Source organism: Macaca nemestrina, chromosome X (genome assembly GCF_043159975.1).
Source record: "Macaca nemestrina isolate mMacNem1 chromosome X, mMacNem.hap1, whole genome shotgun sequence".
NCBI classification, from domain to species: Eukaryota; Metazoa; Chordata; class Mammalia; order Primates; family Cercopithecidae; genus Macaca; species Macaca nemestrina.
In genome coordinates, this window is record NC_092145.1 from 94,257,112 (window position 1) to 94,272,314 (window position 15,203).

A 15,203-nucleotide genomic window follows, 5' to 3' on the forward strand; every position below is an offset into this window, starting at 1 on the left:
TTGGAAGCCCATAGAGGGCTATTGTGAAAAAGGAAATATCCTCAGATGAAATCTGGAAGGAAGCTTTCTGAGAAACTGCTCTGTGATGTATGACTTCCACTCACAGCGTTACATCTGTATTTCGTGGATCTCTTTGCTAGCCTTATTTCTGTGGAATCTGAGAACAGATATTTTGGATCCCTTTGAAGACTATAGGGCCAAAGGAAATATCCTCCGATAACAAAGAGAAAAAAGCTTTCTGAGAAACTTCTTTGTGTTCTGTGAAATCATCTCACAGAGTTACAGCTTTCCCCTCAAAAAGCCTTTCACTAAGACAGTTCTTGTGGAATTGGCAAAATGATATTTGGAAGCCCATTGAGGGCTATGGTGAAAAAGAAAATATCCTCAGATGAAATCTGGAAAGAAGCTTTCTGAGAAACTGCTTAGTGTTCTGTTAAATCATATCACAGAGTTACATCTGTATTTCGTGGATCTCTTTGCTAGCCTTGTTTCTGTGGAATCTGAGAACAGATATTTCGAATCCCTTTGAAGACTCTAGGGTCAAAGGAAATATCCTGCGATAACAAAGAAAAAGAAACATTCTGAATAACTTCTTCGTGATCTGTGAAATCATCTCACAGAGTTACAGCTTTCCCCTCAAGAAGCCTTTCGCTAAGACAGTTCTTGTGGAATTGGCAAAGTGATATTTGGAAGCCCATAGAGGGCTACTGTGAAAAAGGAAATATCCTCAGATGAAATCTGGAAAGAAGCTTTCTGAAAAACTGCTCTGTGATGTATGACTTCCACTCACAGCGTTACTTCTGTATTTCGTGGATCTCTTTGCTAGCCTTATTTCTGTGGAATCTGAGAACAGATATGTCGGATTCCTTTGAAGACTATAGGGCCAAAGGAAATATCCTCCGATAACAAAGAGAAAGAAGCTTTCTGAGAAACTTCTTTGTGTTCTGTGAAATCATCTCACAGAGTTACAGTTTTCCCCTCAAGAAGCCTTTCGCTAACACAGTTCTTGTGGAATTGGCATATTGATATTTGGAAGCCCATAGAGGGCAATGGTGAAAAAAGGAAATATCCTCAGATGAAATCTGGAAAGAAGCTTTCTGAGAAACTTCTCTGTGATGGGTGACTTCCACTCACAGAGTTACATCTATATTTCGTGGATCTCTTTGCTAGCCTTATTTCTGTGGAATCTGAGAACAGATATTTCGGATCCCTTTGAAGACTATAGGGCCAAAGGAAATATCCCCCAATAACGAAAGGACAGAAGCTTTCTGAGAAACTTCTTTGTGTTCTGTGAAATCATCTCACAGAGATACACCTTTCCCTTCAAGAAGCCTTTCGCTAAGACAGTTCTTGTGGACTTGGCAAAGTGATATTTGGAATCCCATAGATGGCTATTGTGAAAAAGGAAATATCCTCAGATGAAATCTGGAAAGAAGCTTTCTGAGAAACTGCTCTGTGATGTATGACTTCCACTCACACAGTTACATCTGTATTTCGTGGATCTCTTCGGTAGCCTTATTTATGTGGAATCTGAGAACAGATATTCTGGATACCTTTGAAGACTATAGGGCTAAAGGAAATATCCTCCGAAAACAAAGAGAATGAAGCTTTCTGAGAAACTTCTTTGTGTTCTGTGCAATCAACTCACAGAGTTACAGCTTTCCCCTTAAGAAGCCTTTCGCTAAGACAGTTCTTGTGGAATTGGCAAAGTGATATTTGGAAGCCCATAGAGGGCTACGGTGAAAAAGGAAATATGCTCAGATGATATCTGGAAAGAAGCTTTCTGAGAAACTGCTCTGTAATGTATGATTTCCACTCACAGAGTTACATCTGTATTTCGTGGATCTCTTTGCTAGCCTTTTTTCTTTGGAATCTGAGAACAGATATTTCAGATCCCTTTGAAGACTATAGGACCAAAGGAAATATCCTCCGATAACAAAGAGAAAGAAGCTTTCTGAGAAACTTCTTTGTGTTCTAGGAAATCATCTCACCGAGTTACAGCTTTCCCCTCAAGAAGCCTTTCCTGAGACAGTTCTTGTGGAATTGGCAAAGTGATATTTGGAAGCCCATAGAGGGCTAAGGTGAAAAAGGAAATATCCTCAGATGAAATCTGGAAAGAAGCTTTCTGAAAAACTGCTTAGTGTTCTGTTTATTCATCTCACAGAGTTACATCTGTATTTCGTGGATCTCTTTGCTAGCCATATTTCTGTGGCATCTGAGGACAGATATTTCGAATTCATTGGAAGACTATAGGGGCAAAGGAAATATCCTCCGATAACAAAGAGAAAGAAGCTTTCTGAATAACTTCTTCGTGTTCTGTGAAATCATCTCACAGAGTTACAGCTTTCCCCTCAAGAAGCCTTTCCCTAAGACAGTTCTTGTGGAATTGGCAAATTGATATTTGGAAGCCCATTGAGGGCTATGGTGAATAAGAAAATATCCTCAGATGAAATCTGGAAAGAAGCTTTCTAAGAAACTGCTTAGTGTTCTGTTAAATCATATCACAGAGTTACATCTGTGTTTCGTGGATCTCTTTGCTAGCCTTATTTCTGTGGAATCTGAGAACAGATATTTCGGATCCCTTTGAAGACTACAGAGCCAAAGGAAATAGCCTCCGATAACAAAGAGAAAGAAGCTTTCTGAGAAACTTCTTTGTGTTCTGTGAAATCATCTCACAGAGTTACAGCTTTCCCCTCAAGAAGGCTTTCGCTAAGACAGTTCTTGTGGAATTGGCAAAGTGATATTTGGAAGCCCATAGAGGGCTATGGTGAAAAAGGAAATATCCTCAGATGAAATCTGGAAATAAGCTTTCTGAGAAACTGCTTAGTGTTCTGTTAATTCATCTCACCGAGTTGCATCTGTATTTCGTGGATCTCTTTGCTAGCCTTTTCTCTGTGGAATCTGAGAACAGATATTTCGGATCCCTTTGAAGACTATAGGGCCAAAGGAAATATCCTCCGATAACAAAGAGAAAGAAGCTTTCTGAGAAACTTCTTTGTGTTCTGTGAAATCATCTCACAGAGTTACAGCTTTCCCCTCAAGAAGTCTTTCGCTGAGACAGTTCTTGTGGAATTGGCAAAGTGATATTTGGAAGCCCATAGAGGGCTATGGTGAAAAAGGAAATATCCTCAGATGAAATCTGGAAAGAAGCTTTCTGAGAAACTGCTCTGTGATGTATGACTTCCACTCACACAGTTACATCTGTATTTCGTGGATCTCTTTGGTAGCCTTATTTATGTGGAATCTGAGAACAGATATTTCGGATCCCTTTGAAGACTATAGGGCCAAAAAAAAAAATATCCTCCGATAACAAAGAGAAAGAAGCTTTCTGAGAAACTTCTTGGTCTTCTGTGAAATCATCTCAGAGAGTTACAGCTTTCCCCTCAAGAAACCTTTCGCTAAGACAGTTCTTGTGGAATTGGAAAAGAGATATTTGGAAGCCCATAGAGGGCTATTGTGAAAAAGGAAATATCCTCAGATGAAATCTGGAAGGAAGCTTTCTGAGAAACTGCTCTGTGATGTATGACTTCCACTCACAGCGTTACATCTGTATTTCGTGGATCTCTTTGCTAGCCTTATTTCTGTGGAATCTGAGAACAGATATTTTGGATCCCTTTGAAGACTATAGGGCCAAAGGAAATATCCTCCGATAACAAAGAGAAAAAAGCTTTCTGAGAAACTTCTTTGTGTTCTGTGAAATCATCTCACAGAGTTACAGCTTTCCCCTCAAAAAGCCTTTCGCTAAGACAGTTCTTGTGGAATTGGCAAAGTGATATTTGGAAGCCCATAAAGGTCTATAGTGAAAAAGGAAATATCCTCAGATGAAATCTGGAAAGAAGCTTTCTGAGAAACTGCTTAGTGTTCTGTTAATTCATCTCACCGAGTTACATCTGTATTTCGTGGATCTCTTTGCTAGCCTTATTTCTGTGGAATCTGAGAACAGATATTTCGGATCCCTTTGAAGACTATAGGGCCAAAGGAAATATCCTCCGATAACGAAAGGACAGAAGCTTTCTGAGAAACTTCTTTGTGTTCTGTGAAATCATCTCACAGAGATACACCTTTCCCTTCAAGAAGCCTTTCGCTAAGACAGTTCTTGTGGACTTGGCAAAGTGATATTTGGAATCCCATAGATGGCTATTGTGAAAAAGGAAATATCCTCAGATGAAATCTGGAAAGAAGCTTTCTGAGAAACTGCTCTGTGATGTATGACTTCCACTCACACAGTTACATCTGTATTTCGTGGATCTCTTCGGTAGCCTTATTGATGTGGAATCTGAGAACAGATATTTCGGATCCCTTTGAAGACTATAGGGACAAAAAAAAAATATCCTCCGATAACAAAGAGAAAGAAGCTTTCTGAGAAACTTCTTGGTCTTCTGTGAAATCATCTCAGAGAGTTACAGCTTTCCCCTCAAGAAACCTTTCGCTAAGAAAGTTCTTGTGGAATTGGAAAAGTGGTATTCGCAAGCCCATAGAGGGCTATGGTGAAAAAGGATATATCCTCAGATGAAATCCTGAAAGAAGCTTTCTGAGAAACCGCTTAGTGTTCTGTTTATTCATCTCACAGAGTTACATCTGTATTTCGTGGTTCTCTTTGCTAGCCTTATTTCTGTGGAATCTGAGAACAGATATTTCGGATCCCTTTGAAGACTATAGGCACAAAGGAAATATCCTCCGGTAACAAAGAGAAAGAAACTCTCTGAGAAACTTCTTTGTGTTCTGTGAAATCATCTCACAGAGTTACAGCTTTCCCCTCAAGAAGCCTTTCGCTAAGACAGTTCTTGTGGAATTGGCAAAGTGATATTTGGAAGCCCATAGACGGCTATGGTTAAAAAGGAAATATCCTCAGGTGAAATCTGGAAAGAAACTTTCTGAGAAACTTCTCTGTGATGGGTGACTTGCACTCACAGAGTTACAACTGTATTTCGTGGATCTCTTTGCTACCCTTATTTCTGTGGAATCTGAGAACAGATATTTCGGATCCCTTTTAAGACTATAGGGCCAAAGGAAATATCCTCCGATTACAAAGAGAAAGAAGCTTTCTGAGAAACTTCTTTGTGTTCTGTGAAATCATCTAAAAGAGTTACAGCTTTCCCCTCAAGAAGCCTTTCGCTAAGACAGTTCTTGTGGAATTGGCAAAGAGATATTTGGAAGCCCATAGAGGGCTATGGTGAAAAAGGAAATATCCTCAGATGAAATCTGGAAGGAAGCTTTCTGAGAAACTGCTCTGTGATGTATGACTTCCACTCACAGCGTTAAATCTGTATTTCGTGGATCTCTTTGCTAGCCTTATTTCTGTGGAATCTGAGAAGAGATATTTCGGATCCCTTTGAAGACTATAGGGCCAAAGGAAATATCCTCCGATAACAAAGAGAGAGAAGCTTTCTGAGAACCTTCTTTGTGTTCTGTGAAATCATCTCACAGAGCTACAGCTTTCCCCTCAAGAAGCCTTTCGGTAAGACAGTTCTTGTGGAATTGGCAAAGTGATATTTGGAAGCCCGTAGAGGGCTATGGTGAAAAAGGAAATATCCTCAGATAAAATTGGAAAGAAGCTTTCTGAGAAACTTCTCTGTGGTGGGTGACTTCCACTCACAGAGTTACATCTGTATTTCGTGGATCTCTTTGCTAGCCTTATTTCTGTGGAATCTGAGAACAGATATTTCGGATCCCTTTGAAGACTATAGGGCCAAAGGAAATATCCTCCGATAACGAAGAGAAAGAAGCTTTCTGAGAAACTTCTTTGTGTTCTGTGAAATCATCCCACAGAGTTACAGCTTTCCCCTCAAGAAGCCTTTCGCTAAGACAGTTCTTGTGGAATTGGCAAAGTGATATTTCGAATCCCATAGAGGGCTATTGTGAAAAAGGAAATATCCTCAGATGAAATCTGGAAAGAAGCTTTCTGAGAAACTGCTCTGTGATGTATGACTTCCACTCAGAGCGTTAAATCTGTATTTCGTGGATCTCTTTGCTAGCCTTATTTCTGTGGAATCTGAGAACAAATATTTCGGATCCCTTTGAAGACTGTAGGGCTAAAGGAAATATCCTCCGATAACAAAGAGAAAGAAGATTTCTGAGAAACTTCTTTGTGTTCTGTGAAATCATCTCACAGAGTTACAGCTTTCCCATCAAGAAGCCTTTCGCTAAGACAGTTCTTATGGAATTGGCAAAGTGATATTTGGAAGGCCATGGAGGGCTATGGTGAAAAAGGAAATATCCTCAGATGAAATCTGGAAAGAAGCTTTCTGAGAAACTTCTCTGTGATGGGTGACTTCCACTCACAGAGTTACATCTGTATTTCGTGGATCTCTTTGCTAGCCTTATTTCTGTGGAAACTGAGAACAGATATTTCGGATCCCTTTGAAGACTATAGGGCGAAAGGAAATATCCTCCGATAACGAAGAGAAAGAAGCACTCTGAGAAACTTCTTTGTGTTCTGTGAAATCATCCCACAGAGTTACAGCTTTCCCCTCAAGAAGCCTTTCGCTAAGACAGTTCTTGTGGAATTGGCAAAGTGATATTTGGAATCCCATAGAGGGCTATTGTGAAAAAGGAAACATCCTCAGATGAAATCTGGAAAGAAGCTTTCTGAGAAACTGCTCTGTGATGTATGACTTCCACTCACAGAGTTACATCTGTATTTCGTGGATCTCTTTGCTAGCCTTATTTCTGTGGAATCTGAGAACAGATATTTCGGATCCCTTTGAAGTCTATAGGGCCAAAGGAAATATCCTCCAATAACAAAGAGAAAGAAGCTTTCTGAGAAACTTCTTTGTGTTCTGTGATATCATCTCGCCGAGTTACAGCTTTCCCCTCAAGAAGCCTTTCGCTAAGACAGTTCTTGTGGAATTTGCAAAGTGATATTTGCAAGCCCATAGAGGGCTATGGTGAAAAAGGATATATCCTCAGATGAAATCCTGAAAGAAGCTTTCTCAGAAACCGCTTAGTGTTCTGTTTATTCATCTCACAGAGTTACATCTGTATTTCGTGGTTCTCTTTGCTAGCCTTGTTTCTGTGGAATCTGAGAACAGATATTTCGGATCCCTTTGAAGACTATAGGGCCAAAGGAAATATCCTCCGATAACAAAGAGAAAGAAGCTTTCTGAATAACTGCTTCTTGTTCTGTGAAATCATCTCACAGAGTTACAGCTTTCCCCTCAAGAAGCCTTTCGCTAAGACAGTTCCTGTGGAATTGGCAAAGTGATATTTGGAATCCCATAGAGGGCTACGGTGGAAAAGTAAATATCCTCAGATGAAAACTGCAAAGAAGCTTTCTGAGAAACTCCTTAGTGTTCCGTTTTTTCATCTCACAGAGTTTCATCTGTATTTCTTAGATCTCTTTGATAGCCTTATTTCTGTGGAATCTGAGAACAGATATTTCGGATCCCTTTGAAGACTATAGGGCCAAAGGAAATATCCTCCGATAACAAAGAGAAAGAAGCTCTCTGAATAACTTCTTCGTGTTCTGTGAAATCATCTCACAGAGTTACAGCTTTCCCCTCAAGAAGCTTTTCTCTAAGACAGTTCTTGTGGAATTGGCAAAATGATATTTGGAAGCCCATAGAGGGCTATGATGAAAAAGAAAATATCCTCAGATGAAATCTGGAAAGAAGCTTTCTGAGAAACTGCTTAGTGTTCTGTTAAATCATCTCACAAAGGTACATCTGTATTTCGTGGATCTCTTTGCTAGCCTTATTTCTGTGCAATGTGAGAACAGATATTTCGGATCCCTTTGAAGACTATAGAGCCAAAGGAAATATCCTCCGATAACAAAGAGAGAGAAGCTTTCTGAATAACTGCTTCGTGTTCTGTGAAATCATCTCACAGAGTTACAGCTTTCCCCTCAGGAAGCCTTTCCCTAAGACAGTTCTTGTGGAATTGGCAAAGTGATATTTGGAAGCCCTTAGGGGGCTAAGGTGAAAAAGGAAATATCCTGAGATGAAATCTGGAAAGAAGCTTTCTGAGAAACTTCTCTGTGATGGGTGACTTCCACTCACAGAGTTACATCTGTATTTCGTGGATCTCTCTGCTAGCCTTATTTCTGTGGAATCTGAGAACAGATATTTCGGATCCCCTTGAATACTATAGGACCAAAGGAAATATCCTCCGATTACAAAGAGAAAGAAACTTTCTGAGAAACTTCTTTGTGTTCTGTGAAATCATCTCACAGAGTTACAGCTTTCTCCTCAAGAAGCCTTTCGCTAAGACAGTTCTTGTGGAATAGGCAAAGTGGTATTTGGAAGCCCATAGAGGGCTATTGTGAAAAAGGAAATATCCTCAGATGAAATCTGGAAAGAAGCTTTCTGAGAAACTGCTCGGTGATGTATGACTTCCACTCACAGCGTTACATCTGTATTTCGTGGATCTCTTTGCTAGCCTTATTTCTGTGGAATCTGAGAACAGATATTTCGGATCCCGTTGAAGACTATAGGGCCAAAGGAAATATCCTCCGATAACAAAGAGAAAGAAGCTTTCTAAATAACTTCTTCGTGTTCTGTGAAATCATCTCACAGAGTTACAGCTTTCCCTACAAGAAGCTTTTCGCTAAGATAGTTCTTGTGGAATTGGCAGAATGATATTTGGAAGTCCATAGAGGGCTAAGGTGAAAAAGAAATTATCCTCAGATGAAATCTGGAAAGAAGCTTTCTGAGAAACTTCTTAGTGTTCTGTTAAATCATCTCACAGAGTTAAATCTGTATTTCGTGGATTTCTTTGCTAGCCTTATTTCTGTGGAATCTGAGAACAGATATTTCGGATCCCGTTGAAGACTATAGGGCCAAAGGAAATATCCTCCGATAACAAAGAGAAAGAAGCTTTCTAAATAACTTCTTCGTGTTCTGTGAAATCATCTCACAGAGTTACAGCTTTCCCTACAAGAAGCTTTTCGCTAAGATAGTTCTTGTGGAATTGGCAGAATGATATTTGGAAGTCCATAGAGGGCTAAGGTGAAAAAGAAATTATCCTCAGATGAAATCTGGAAAGAAGCTTTCTGAGAAACTTCTTAGTGTTCTGTTAAATCATCTCACAGAGTTAAATCTGTATTTCGTGGATTTCTTTGCTAGCCTTATTTCTGTGGAATCTGAGAACAGATATTTCGGATCCCTTTGAAGACTATAGAGCCAAAGGAAATATCCTCGGATAAAAAAGAGAAAGAAGCTTTCTGAATAACTGCTTCGTGTTCTGTTAAATCATGTCACAGAGTTACAGCTTTCCCCTCAAGAAGCCTTTCGCTAAGACAGTTCTTGTGGAATTAGCAAAGTGATATTTGGAAGCCCATAGAGGGCGATGGTGAAAAAGGAAATATCCTCAGATGAAATCTGGAAAGAAGCTTTCTGAGAAACTGCTTAGTGTTCTGCTTATTCATCTCGCAGAGTTACATCTGTATTTCGTGGATTTCTTTGCTAGCCTTATTTCTGTGGAATCTGAGAACAAATATTTCGGATCCCTTTGAAGACTATAGGGCCAAAGGAAATATCCTCCGATAACAAATAGAAAGAAGCTTTCTAAGAAACTTCTTTGTGTTCTGTGAAATCATCTCACAGAGTTACAGCTTTCCCCTCAAGAAGCCTTTCGCTAAGACAGTTTTGTGGAATTGGCAAAGTGATATTTGGAAGCCCATAGAGGGCTATGGTGAAAAAGGAAATATCCTCAGATGAAATCTGGAAAGAAGCTTTCTGAGAAACTACTTAGTGTCTGTTAATTCATCTCACAGAGTTACATCTGTATTTCGTGGATCTCTTTGCTAGCCTTATTTCTGTGGAATCTGAGAACAGATATTTCGGATCCCTTTGAAGACTATAGGGCCAAAGGAAATATCCTCCGATTAAAAAGAGAAAGAAGCTTTCTGAGAAACTTCTTTGTGTTCTGTGAAATCATCTCACAGAGTTACAGCTTTCCCCTCAAGAAGCCTTTCGCTAAGACAGTTCTTTTGGAATTGGCAAAATGATATTTGGAAGCCCTTAGAGGGCTATTGTGAAAAAGGAAATATCCTCAGATGAAATCTAGAAAGAAGATTACTGAGAAACTGCTGAGGGTTCTTTTAATTCGTCTCACAGAGTTACATCTGTATTTCCTGGATCTCTTTGCTAGCCTTATTTCTGTGGAATCTGAGAACAGATATTTCGGATCCCTTTGAAGACTATAGGGCCAAAGGAAATACCTCCGATTACAAAGAGAAAGAAGCTTTCTGAGAAACTTCTTTGTGTTCTGTGGAATCATCTCACAGAGTTACATCTTTCCCCTCAAGAAGCCTTTCGCTAAGACAGTTCTTGTGGAATTGTCAAAGTGATATTTGGAAGCCCATAGAGGGCTATGGTGAAAAAGGAAATATCCTCAGATGAAATCTGGAAAGAAGCTTTCTGAGAAACTTCTCTGTGATGTGTGACTTCCACTCACAGAGTTACATCTGTATTTCGTGGATCGCTTTGCTAGCCTTATTTCTGTGGAATCTGAGAACAGATATTTCGGATCCCTTTGAAGACTATAGGGCCAAAGGAAATATCCTCCGATAACGAAGAGAAAGAAGCTTTCTGAGAAACTTCTTTGTGTTCTGTGAAATCATCCCACAGAGTTACAGCTTTCCCCAAAAGAAGCCTTTCGCTAAGACATTTCTTGTGGAATTAGCAAAGTGATATTTGGAAGCCCTTAGAGGGCTATGGAGAAAAACGAAATATCCTCAGATGAAATCTGGAAAGAAGCTTTCTGAGAAACTGCTCTGTGATGTATGACTTCCACTCACAGAGTTACATCTGTATTTCGTGGATCTCTTTGCTAGCCTTATTTCTGTGGAATCTGAGAACAGATATTTCGGATCTCTTTGAAGACTATAGGGCAAAAGGAAATATCCTCCGATAACAAAGAGAAAGAAGCTTTCTGAGAAACTTCTTTGTGTTCTGTGAAATCATCTCACCGAGTTACAGCATTCCCCTCAAGAAGCCTTTCGCTAAGACAGTTCTTGTGGAATTGGCAAAGTGATATTTGCAAGCCCATAGAGGGCTATGGTAAAAAAGGATATATCCTCGGATGAAATCCTGAAAGAAGCTTTCTGAGAAACCGCTTAGTGTTCTGTTTATTCATCTCACAGAGTTACATCTGTATTTCGTGGTTGTCTTTGCTAGCCTTATTTCTGTGGAATCTGAGAACAGATATTTCGGATCCCTTTGAAGAGTATAGGGCCAAAGGAAATATCCTCCGATAACAAAGAGAAAGAGGCATTCTGAGAAACTTCTTTGTGTTCTGTGAAATCATCTCACAGAGTTACAACTTTCCCCTCAAGAAGCCTTTCGCTAAGACAGTTCTTGTGGAATTAGCAAAGTGATATTTGGAAGCCCATAGAGGCCTATGGTGAAAAAGGAAACATCCAGAGATGAAGTCTGGAAAGAAGCTTTCTGAGAAAATGCTCTGTGGTGTGTGACTTCCACTCACAGAGTTACATCTGTATTTCGTGGATCTCTTTGCTAGCCTTATTTCTGTGGAATCTGAGAACAGATATTTCGGATCAATTTGAAGACTATAGGGCCAAAGGAAATATCCTCCGATAACATAGAGAAAGAAGCTTTCTGAATAACTTCTTCGTGTTCTGTGAAATCATCTCACAGAGTTACAGCGTTCCCCTCAAGAAGCTTTTCGATAAGACAGTTCTTGTGGAATTGGCAAAGTGATATTTGGAATCCCATAGAGGGCTATGGTGAAAAAGAAAATATCCTCAGATGAAATCTGGAAAGAAGCTTTCTGAGAAACTGCTCTGTGATGTATGACTTCCACTCACAGAGTTACATCTGTATTTCGTGGATCTCTTTGCTAGCCTTATTTCTGTGGAATCTGAGAACAGATATTTCAGATCCCTTGGAAGACTATAGGGCCAAAAGAAATATCCTCCGATAACAAAGAGAAAGAAGCTTTCTGAGAAACTTCTTTGTGTTTTCTGAAATCATCTCACAGAGCTACAGCTTTCCCCTCAAGAAGCCTTTCGCTAAGACAGTTCTTGTGGAATTGGCAAAGTGATATTTGGAAGCCCATAGAGGGCAATTGTGAAAAAGGAAATATCCTCAGATGAAATCTGGAAAGAAGATTTCTGAGAAACTGCTGAGTGTTCTGTTTATCATCTCACAGAGTTACATCTGTATTTCCTGGATCTCTTTGCTAGCCTTATTTCTGTGGAATCTGAGAACAGATATTTTGGATCCATTTGAAGACTATAGGGCCAAAGGAAATATCCTCCGATAGCAAAGAGAAAGAAGCTTTCTAAATAACTTCTTCGTGTTCTGTGAAATCATCTCACAGAGTTACAGCTTTCGCCACAAGACGCTTTTCGCTAAGATAGTTCTTGTGGAATTGGCAAAATGATATTTGGAGGCCCATAGAGGGCTATCGTGAAAAAGAAAGTATCCTCAGATGAAATCTGGAAAGAAGTTCTCTGAGAACCTGCTTAGTGTTCTGTTAAATCATCTCACAGAGTTACATCTGTATTTCGTGGATCTCTTTGCCTGCCTTGTTTCTGTGGAATCTGAGAACAGATATTTCGGTTCCCTTTGAAGTCTATAGAGACAAAGGAAATATCCTCCGATAACAAAGACAAAGAAGCTTTCTGAATAACTTCTTCTTGTTCTGTGAAATCATCTCTCAGAGTTACAGCTTTCCCCTCAAGAAGCCTTTCGCTAAGACAGTTCGTGTGGAATTGGCAAAGTGATATTTGGAAGCCCATAGAGGGCTATGGTGAAAAAGGAAATATCCTCAGATGAAATCTGGAAAGAAGCTTTCTGAGAAACTGCTTAGTGTTCTGTTAAATCATCTCACAGAGTTACATCTGTATTTCGTGGATCTCTTTGCTAGCCTTATTTCTGTGCAATGTGAGAACAGATATTTCGGATCCCTTTGAAGACTATAGAGCCAAAGGAAATATCCTCCGATAACAATGAGAAAGAAGCTTTCTGAATAACTGCTTCGTGTTCTGTGAAATCATCTCACAGAGTTACAGCTTTCCCCTCAAGAAGCCTTTCGCTAAGACAGTTCTTGTGGAATTGGCAAAGTGATATTTGGAAGCCCATAGGGAGCTATGGTGAAAAAGGAAATATCCTCAGATGAAATCTGGAAAGAAGCTTTCTGAGAAACTTCTCTGTGATGGGTGACTTCAACTCACAGCGTTACATCTGTATTTCGTGGATCTCTTTGCTAGCCTTATTTCTGTGGAATCTGAGAACAGATATTTCGGATCCCTTTGAAGACTATAGGGCCAAAGGAAATATCCTCCGATAACAAAGAGAAAGTAGCTTTCTGAGAAACTTCTTTGTGTTCTGTGAAATCATCTCACAGAGTTACAGCTTTCCCCTCAAGAAGCCTGTCGCTAAGACAGTTCTTGAGGAATTGGCAAAGTGATATTTGGAAGCCCGTAGAGGGCTATGGTGAAAAAGGAAATATCCTCAGATGAAATCTGGAAAGAAACTTTCTGAGAAACTTCTCTGTGTTGGCTGACTTCCACTCACACAGTTACATCTGTACTTCGTGGATCTCTTTGCTAGCCTTATTTCTGTGGAATCTGAGAACAGATATTTCGGATCCCTTTGAAGACTATAGGGCCAAAGGAAATATCCTCCGATAACGAAGAGAAAGTAGCTTTCTGAGAAACTTCTTTGTGTTCTGTGAAATCATCTCAGAGAGTTACAGATTTCCCCTCAAGAAGCCTTTCGCTAAGACAGTTCCTGTGGAATTGGCAAAGTGATATTTGCAAGCCCATAGAGGGCTATGGTGAAAAAGGATATATCCTCAGATGAAATCCTGGAAGAAGCTTTCTGAGAAACCGCTTAGTGTTCTGTTTATTCATCTTACAGTGTTACATCTGTATTTCGTGGATCTCTTTGCTAGCCTTATTTCTGTGGAATCTGAGAAAAGATATTTCGGATCCCTTTGAAGACTATAGAGCTAAAGGAAATATCCTCCGATAACAAAGAGAAAGAAGCTTTCCGAATAACTGCTTCGTGTTCTGTGAAATCATCTCACAGAGTTACAGCTTTCCCCTCAGGAAGCCTTTCGCTAAGACAGTTCTTATGGAATTGGCAAAGTGATATTTGGAAGCCCACACAGGTCTATGGTGAAAAAGGAAATATCCTAAGATGAAATCTGGAAAGAAGATTTCTGAGAAACTGCTCTGTGATGTGTGACTTCCACTCACAGAGTTACATCTGTATTTCGTGGATCTCTTTGCTAACCTTATTTCTGTGGAATCTGAGAACAGATATTTTGGATCCCTTTGAAGACTATAGGGCCAAAGGAAATATCCTCCGATAACAAAGAGAAAGAAACTCTCTGAGAAACTTCTTTGTGTTCTGTGAAATCATCTCAGAGAGTTACAGCTTTCCCCTCAAGAAGACTTTCGCTAAGACAGTTCTTGTGGAATTGGCAAAGTGATATTTGAAAGCCCATAGAGGGCTATGGTGAAAAAGGAAATATCCTCAGATGAAATCTGGAAAGAAGCTTTCTGAGAAACTTCTCTGTGATGTGTGACTTCCACTCACAGAGTTACATCTGTATTTCGTGGATCTCTTTGCTAGCCTTATTTCTCTGGAATCTGAGAACAGATATTTCGGATCCCTTTGAAGACTATAGAGCCAAAGGAAATATCCTCCGATTACAAAGAGAAAGAAGCTTTCTGAGAAACTTCTTTGTGTTCTGTGAAATCATCTCACAGAGTTACAGCTTTCCCCTCAAGAAGCCTTTCGCTAAGACAGTTCTTGTGGAATTGGCAAAGTGATATTTGGAAGCCCATGGAGGGCTATGGTGAAAAAGGAAATATCCTCAGATGAAATCTGAAAGAAGCTTTCTGAGAAACTGCTCTGTGACGTATGACTTCCATTCACAGCGTTACATCTGTATTTCGTGGATCTCTTTGCTTGCCTTATTTCTGTGGAATCTGAGAACAGATATTTCGGATCCCTTTGAAGACTATAGGGCCAAAGGAAATATCCTCCGATAACAAAGAGAAAGAAGCTTTCTGAGAAACTTCTTTGTGTTCTGTGAAATCATCTCAGAGAGTTACAGCTTTCCCCTCAAGAAGCCTTTCGCTAAGACAGTTCTTGTGGAATTGGCAAAGTGATATTTGGAAGCCCGTAGAGGGCTATGTTGAAAAAGGAAATATCCTCAGATGAAATCTGGAAAGAAGCTTTCTGAGAAACTGCTCTGTGATGGGTGACTTCCACTCACAGAGTTAC